Here is an 8,433-nt window from a genome sequence, read left to right as displayed (position 1 = left end):
CATTAGAGATCAGAAGGTTGGTTTGAACACATAATGGGCTTTACCTAAGGGGATATAAACTGGTATCACATCCTCCAAGTTAGAGAAACATTTGTAAGCTCAGCAACTAACTGACAAAACATAAAACTTGCTGGAAGTGGAATCTTTTTCATGTGAAGGAACATGGGTGATTAGAAAGTAGCTGAATGTAGAGTGTGCCTTCAAAGGGCAATGTTAAGGGCCACACACAGAAACTGGGAGCTCCAGAGACTTGCCAATATAAATAGTCATTTTTCACAGGAACACAGGAATGGCCATGCTAGACTAGTCTGGCTAGTTCCAAACCTGGCCTGTGATAATCATTAGTAGGAAGGGCTTAATGGAAAGTTGTAAGAAAAGTTCACGGCAAATAACTTGATTAGCAAGGTAAGTTTCTTCCTAGTGACATCAACTGGCAGCTAGTCAACACTGTGAAGTGTGGGTATTGGGTCCTCTTAAACCTGCCCTTAGTTATGTACGAACACAGTAATATATCCTCATGTTCTATCAACATCTATATTTCGGTAGGTACAAAAATTGAATGCAGATACGCCCATACATATACCAAGTCCATACATTATGACTTTCTTCATCCCCTCAACTTTCTGTCTTCTGTAAAACTTAAATATTGTGTGGGATATATTTACATTTTATTAATATTCTGTACAGCCAAATATACCCTTGCTCATGAATAGGAGAGAGGTAACACAATTCCTGGTTAATTGTCTTATTATTTTGGATGTTTTCATTACGGCCCTTATGTCCATGTGAGCAGTGTATGAGACTAAAAACATTTATTTTCTGTAGAACTGAACAGAAATGTAAAATTGCACCATAAACACATTTCTGAAGTTTTACTACTAAAAATCTTTTCTACTTGCTAGTACATAAACATGCTGTTGAAAACAGGTAATGTACAATGAATTTAGCAGAAAACTGCCGGAGTATCCAATTAATATGGCCTTTATTAACACCATGTTGTTACAAAAATACAGTTCATTGCACAATACAAGCTTGGTAGAATACAAGAAGAATACAACAAAACAATTTTTGGTATTTATTGCATAAGAACAAGTAGCACATACTGTTCCATTACAGTGCCAAATTACAAGTTAAAAATACAAGGCTAAATCCTAAGGCTTTTCACTCAGTGTTAGATTCTACTTTCCTTAACAAAGTAGACTTTTTATGTGTGTGAAAAGGGACTCAAGATGAGTAACATTACCAAGACATAATCTTTACAGTTCACTCAAGGCATGAACTCCTACTGATTTTCCTATCTCTAAGGCTAACTACCTTGTGACACCACTGTGATATGAGTCACTTCATTCATATCAATGGAGTTAGAGGGAACTTGCTCACATACAAAAGAGAAGGCAGTCAGATATTCAACTATTATTTATTTAACGACAGCTCTAAAAGGACCCTGAATTATGATCAAAAGCTCAGAGCAGAGGCCTAGTACTTATTTGCTTGAAAGAGAAAGCATCAGAAGACATTTGGTTTTAGGACTCCAAAAAATAGCAGGAACGCATCTATGTTTTTAATGATTTGACCAGCTACTATCTGTGTGGCAATCCCAATGGCTGTGACTGGAGTTATGGTAATTCCTCCTTAAACACTATAGAGCTCCACAGGATTATAAACAGAAGCACTCACGGAGACCAAATGCAGGGCCTGCAATTCTGCCATGATTCTATGTGGGTTTTAATCTCCTGCACACAAGCATCCTTCCTGACTGCACTCCATCTGAGAGAGATGTGATCTGAGAAAGCCTGCATCAGTCTAAAGGTCCTGGGGAAGCTAAATAGCCATCTAATACTACTGACATTCAGATAACATGGGCAATTTTTCCTCCATCATCCCTTGTTCTTACTACAAATGGACGCACAACCTAACATGTCAAGCACTTGTTACATTTTTCCATGCTGTTCAGATTCTTGGATGTGCAAATGCCTGAATGGGCATCTAAGTTAATAACTGAGGTATGTGAAAAGATCAGTCTACCCTGTTACCTGTATGTGCCAAAGTTGGCATCCATTATGTCTACATTTCTAAGGTGTGATACTAAACATTTCTTTCTAACAATTTGGACTTCTAAAAATTCTCTTCCAAGTTTTGTATATAAATATACTAAGGACAACTGCATGGATTTCCACAGGATTTCTGTTATGCATCCATGAAAGCCAGGATATTAATGGTCTGTATAGCAATCAGAAAATACCAAAGCATAATATCATATAAGATAGCTGAAAATATGATAAAATGCAATGAGAGCTATTGTAGCATAACACAGTATTCCTTTTTCTGGGACTTGTTCCCATTAAGGATTTAGAAATACTAGAGGGAGTTAAGAGGAGAACGAAAGTGAAATAATAAACTCTCGGGGGCTGAACCATGACTTTAAAATACATACATTTAAACCATGTATTTAAAATACAGTCCACACTATCCACATCAATAGTCAATATATGTGCACAAAGTATTTAGTTCCCATTCTCAAAAAAAGTCTTGGTCACACATGTTTTTTAAAAGCCTGGTTGTTTAAAATGTGAAAAAGCAAATGGCAAAAATATTTACATAAGCAGAACTATATAGGACAAGAGAGAATAACAGATTAAAACAGGTAGACAACATATGTGGCCTATCAATATTGTATGGGGCTGCAAATAGTGTATGTTTCCTCATTTTCTGTGAGAATAAAGACATTAATTTAAAAAAGTACTTTTAGCTCTTTTCATCACATTACATCCATGGCAAAACCACAAAAACAAACCAAAAATTAGAGAGAAGCAGACAATGCTGATTTGATGGTATTGAAAGATAGTAGAATGGAATACTTTCAGTTGGCACAGACCTACAACAATCGCCTAGTCCAACTCCCTGACCGCTCCATGCCAGATCACCAATGGGCTGACCAAAAGTTAGAGCCCATTATGAGAGGCATTGTGCAAATGACTCTGCTTAAGGCTCTGAGAGGCACGGCGCATCGAGCACCTCTCTTGGGCGCCTGTCGCAGCGTCTGACCACCCTCGCAGTAAAGGAAGGTTTCTTCTGCCACGGCTTTGGACCGTTCCACACGTCCTGTTGCTGGAGACCAGCGAGAAGAGATCAGCACCGCCCTCTCCACTTCCCCTCCTCAGGAAGCTGTGGAGAGCAATGTGGTCGCCCCTCAGCCCCCTTTTCGCCAGACTGGATGAACCCAGTGTCCTCAGCCGCTTGGCATCCATCTGCTGAGCGTCTGCCAAAGAGGGGTCCTTTGCGAGCAGAGGAGAAGCAGCTCCAGCACCAAGACTTGATCTGGCCGAGCGGGAAGAAAGCCTGTGCTGGAGGGCAGCAGCATGGTCACCTCTCCAGGGCTGCTCTCCAGTGGGACAGCCCGCCACATGTGCCGGTGCCTGGCGTTGTCCCTCCCCAGGTGCAGGACTTGGCGCTTCCCCATGCTGAGGTTCCTGGGGCTCCTGTCCTGGCAGGTACAAGCCCGGGCTGACGCAGAAGGCAGCACCAAGTGGAGACTCCGTGCAGGAGGAGGGATCTGGGCACCGCCATGGCCAGGCTGCAGCCAGCAGTGCGGGCTGGTAGGGGAGCAGAGCCGCGGGACGTGGGGGCAGCGTCTGCGGTGAGGAGGACGACAGGCCTGGGGTGATGAGCGATGATGGGGCACAGGGTGGCCCTGGAGAGCCCCCGGCTGGAAACATCTGCCCCGGCACCAGCTGCAGAGATGGAGGCCTGGAGGTGGGCAGCACTTGCCTTTGGGGGGAGGAGTGAAGTAGTAGCTGGCACACATAGGAGGACCCCTCAGCTTTAGCTAGCATCCCACCCCTCCCAGGAAAAAAGCAATAAAGGGCAAGGACAGCAACACCACCTGCACTATTAGTAACACCAGGAGATTTTCTGGAGTTTCCATGCTTTTATTTTATTTAGATAGTTGGATTTGGGGTGCTGGGAGCTCTTGTGGGTTGGTGGATGCTCCAGCTGATGGCATGGTCCTGCTTTGGCCATCCCTCCAGAGTCACTGACGCTGTGCTGCCCTCTTGTTGGCTGGCGAGGCCTTGGAGCTGCCAGCCCTCCTCTTTGGGGGTCGCCGTGGCCCCCCAGGGGAGTGTTCACTGCCCCGGCCAGAGGTGGACGTCCTGGGCACAGCCTCCCCTGGCTCCTCCTGGGGCTCTTCTTGCCCTGCGAGGGTGGTGACAGGGGCAGCAGGGGGGCTCCCACCAACAGCAGCAGATGAGGTGCCAGGGAGCTCATCTAAGCTGGGTCTCCCAGGGCTGCTGGAGGGGGCTGGGCCAGGGGCAGGAGCCCCCCCTCGGGAGGCAGCAGGCTGGGGGACACCTGCGGGGCTGCCCTCCTGCCCCCCAGTAGGACTGGCGTCCTGCCAGCCCAGTGGTCTGCGGGCCTCCCCCCTGCGCCACCGCGCAGCGACACGTGCACGCTGTTGCATGAACATCGCTGGGCGGTTTTGCAGGGAGCCCCCAGGCAGCCAGCCCCTGGCCCCGTCCTCCACCGCAGCCCTCTCCTGCACCCTGCTGCCAAAGGTCTCCTCCAGCTCCTGACGGACCCAGGACTGCAGGATCTGGAAGAGCCCTGGCTGCTGCCGGAAAGAATTCAACCAGATTGGGGGTTGGAGGCTGCCCACAGGACGCCTGAGCACCCCTTCTGCAGCCCACCACTGGGGTGCCCCAGGGTGATGGAGGTCGCGGGTGGGTGGGTGTCTGGGAGCTCCTCCTGCCTGGCAGACGATGACAGGTGGTGTGATGGCATGCTCCTTGTAGTCATCGTCCACCCGCACCGAGTGCGCGATGGAGAGGACCCTCCTCTTGCAGAGGGGGCACTCGGGCTTGCTCTGAGCCCACCGCAGGATGCACGGGTAGCAGAAGCGGTGGAGGCATGTCATCACGAAGCTGGGTTCCTCGCAGCTGTCCAGGCAGATGGGACAGCGCTCCTCCAGCTCCGCGGCCATGCTCTCCACGTGCTGCGGTGGGCTGGGGGGAGCCGGGGATGGTGAGCAGCTCCCTCTCACTGGCGCTGCAGCAGCGGGTGTCACGCTAGAAAGGGAAGAGAGGCCACGGTCACTGGCTGGCCCGGGGAGGGGTGGAAGACATGCCCAGGCCCCCCCAGAAGGAAAGCCTCCCCGCTCCCCAGGGCGAGGTGTCCCCTGCCAGCTCACCTCTGCTGCTGCGAGCGCCCCTCCTGGGTGCCCCGGCTGCCTGAACCTGGCAGGGCCGGGGGAAACCCTCCGATGGCTCTGGGTCGGGCACCGAGAGCTGCACGGAACAGCTCCCTGAGCACGACACCAGCACCAAGGCCTCGCTCTGCCCTCCCAACCTCGCAGACTGCTCAGCTGGAGTCTGGGCAAGAACCAGCTGGGTGACACTCGGCACCTGCTTATAAGCTGCCAGGGATGCCAGGTCACAATCCATCGCTCGGGGACATCTCATTCCATCGCCAGGTGACATCAGAACCCGTTGCTCAGGGCGGTGGCAGCAGGCCATCCTCGCCCCCAGCACTCGCATCGCTGCAGCCCCAGCACACGTGCCTGCGGCACTCAGTCCCCCATCTCCCGTCTTGTGCTCGGCGTCGGTGTTTCACACCAGTCACCGAGGCCATGGCTGTGTCTTCCCAGGGCCCCGTCCAGTCACTCTGGCCATGGCAGACGTCTGCAGGCTCATATGGCAAGAGGGTTCTCTCAGTAACACCTTGTGCATCCCTCGGAGGCTGCAGGACAAAGCCCCACCGGCTGTCCCCATACGCCAGCACCGCTGGCCAGCCCTCTGGGCTCCCCCGGTTCCTCCCGCAGGTGGATCAAAGGCAGCAAAGGCCGCGCTTGGCTGGCTCCGGCCATAGGGCTCTTCTGCCATCTTTCTGCCCTAGCCAGAAGGTGCAAGGGTGAGCCCCGCTGCTCAGCACCCACCAGGCCTCACCTGGGCGCTGCGTCCCCTTTGGGGTCCCCGAGACAGGCAGGCAAACCGGAGGGGCTCCAGGGAGCCAAGGAGGGTCTGTGGCGCTGGGGCTGGCTCAGCATGGAGCAGGGAAGGCGCCGGGGCACCTCACAGCACAGCCCTGTGCCCATGGGGAAGGCATCAAGGGGATGGGACAGGCTCTTCCCAGCACTGCCTGGGGGGAGGGTGAGAGGCAGTGGTGTCTCCTGAGACTAGGGAGCTTCAGGCTGGAGCTAAGGAAGAAACCCCAAAATGCTTCTGAGGATCATGAAGCACTGGAGGGGGCTGCCTGGAGAGGCTGTGGGATCCCTGAGCCTGGACATCTTCAAGACCCGGGTGGCCTCAACCCAGAGCACAGCTGTCACAAGCCTGGGAAGGGATGCTCGCTCAAGTCTTGAAAGAGAAAGCATTGCCAGTGGGAAATACAGCGAAGGTTTCCAAAGGTGCAACAGCTTTCACAAGCTTTCATTTGGTTCAGCAGCTTTCAAAAACCTTTATTTAGGATATGATAGAATAGTCTCGATTGTCAGGGACCTGCAGCAATCATCTAGTCCAGCTGCCTGACTACTCTACAGCTGACCAAAACTTAAGGCCCATTATGAAAGGCCTTGTCCAACTGCCTCGTTTCCAAGCACTGACAGGCACGTGGCATCAACCACCTCTCTTGGGAGTCTGTTGCAACGTTTGTCCGCCCTCTCATTAAAGAAATGCTTCCTAACGTCAGCAGGCCAATTCTTCACCCAGCATAGCGTGCACCTGCTCGTCTCATGGTTTGACAGTTTTTCCAGAAAGACTCTGTGAATGACAGTATCAAACACCTTACTAAAATCCTAAAAGCCACATCCACTGCCTCCCCTTCATCCACTATGCGGGTGACCTTTTCTTAGAAGGATCTCAGATTAGTGAGAGGGGCTTTCCCTTTCTGAACTTTTGCTGCCTGTGCCTGATGCTGGCATTGTCATTGAAATGCCTTTCAGTAGCACCCAGTAGGATCTCCTGCATCATTTTTCCAGGTGCTGAGGTCAGACTACTCAGTTTGTAGTTTTCTTCATCTTCCCTTTTGCCACTCTAGTAAACCAGAATAACTTTGGCTAGCTTCCAGGTAGCGGGGACCGCCCCAGACTCCCAAGACCTCTGGCAGATGACTGAATGGGGTCTTTCCATTACATCCACTAGCTCCTGCAATACTCTGCAACGGTTCCCATCAGGTCCCATGGACTTGTGAACATTCAGCTGATACAGCTGGCCCTTGACAATTTCTGTGTCCACAAATGGAAAATCACTGTTCCTGCACTGATGGTTGCTCAACTTGGAGGACTAGACAGTGCAGGGTCTATCATTAGTATGAAAGACTGAGGCAAAGCACTGAATGTCTGTAGTCCTGCACCTCTGTTTTCCAGGGGACTACCTTCAACAAGTATGGGTCCTGTATTTTCCTTGGATGTAAGACAACATAAGTTTGAAGTATTAACATACTTTAAAAATCCTTTCTTGTTGTTTAGCACACCACTGGCCAGGTTCAACTCTAGTTGAGCTTTGGCCTTCCATGCCATCTGCCTGCATTTGTGAACTACACCTCTGTGATCTTCCTGTGGAACCTGACCTTGCTTCTAGAGATCATCCAATCTCTCCTCCTCAGTTCCAAGAGAAGTTCCTTGTTGAGGCAAGATCATCTTCTGCCCTGCTTGCTTGACTTGTGACACAACAGCATGGCCTGCTCCTGTCCTTTTAAATGGTGATTCTTCAAAACTGACAAGCACTTATGGACCCCTAAGTCCTCAAAAGCAGATTCCCAGGGGACACTGCAAAGTAGCTTCTTCAGTAGCTTCAAGTTTGCTCTCTTGAAATAGAGGGTAACAACTCCAGTGAACTTTTTTCTCATCATATTGAAAATTTTGAACTCAACCATGTCACGATCACTGTGGCCAGGACAGCTATGTCACATCTCCCATGAGTCTTTCTCTATTCACAAATAACAAGTCTAGGAGGGCACTTTTCCCTGTTGACTCACCGAATGCTTGTGCTGAAATTATTTTCAACTAGTTCCAGGAATTTCCCAGACTTGTTCGTCACAGCAGTATGGTATTCCCAGTTGATGTCTAGGAAATTGAAATGCCCCATAAGGACTAGGGCTACCAATCCAGAGATTTCTCTTAACTGGCTATAGAACAACTCATCAGTGCTAGTGTTAACATGTGTGGAAGGGAGGTACAGTCTTTTTGTTTATGCATTAATCTACATAAATTTCTAGATTAACAATTTTGACTGTAAATCCTAGCAATACAGTGAGAGATACACGGAAATTCAAAAGAAAGCATTGTATATGAGAGTCCACTATGGTACCTTCTATGTTCGTACTGGGTCCCTGGTATGTGGTTTATGTGGTATCGACACACTAGTCTTTTCAGGTATGGAAAGAATGAAAGTGTGGCCTGTAGATGACATGTAGAGGGAACAATAACTCACCTGCAGTCTC

Source organism: Falco cherrug, chromosome Z, assembly GCF_023634085.1.
Source record: "Falco cherrug isolate bFalChe1 chromosome Z, bFalChe1.pri, whole genome shotgun sequence".
Taxonomy (NCBI): Eukaryota; Metazoa; Chordata; class Aves; order Falconiformes; family Falconidae; genus Falco; species Falco cherrug.
The sequence above is the reverse complement of the archived record's forward strand: the minus strand, read 5'-3'. Positions refer to the sequence as shown.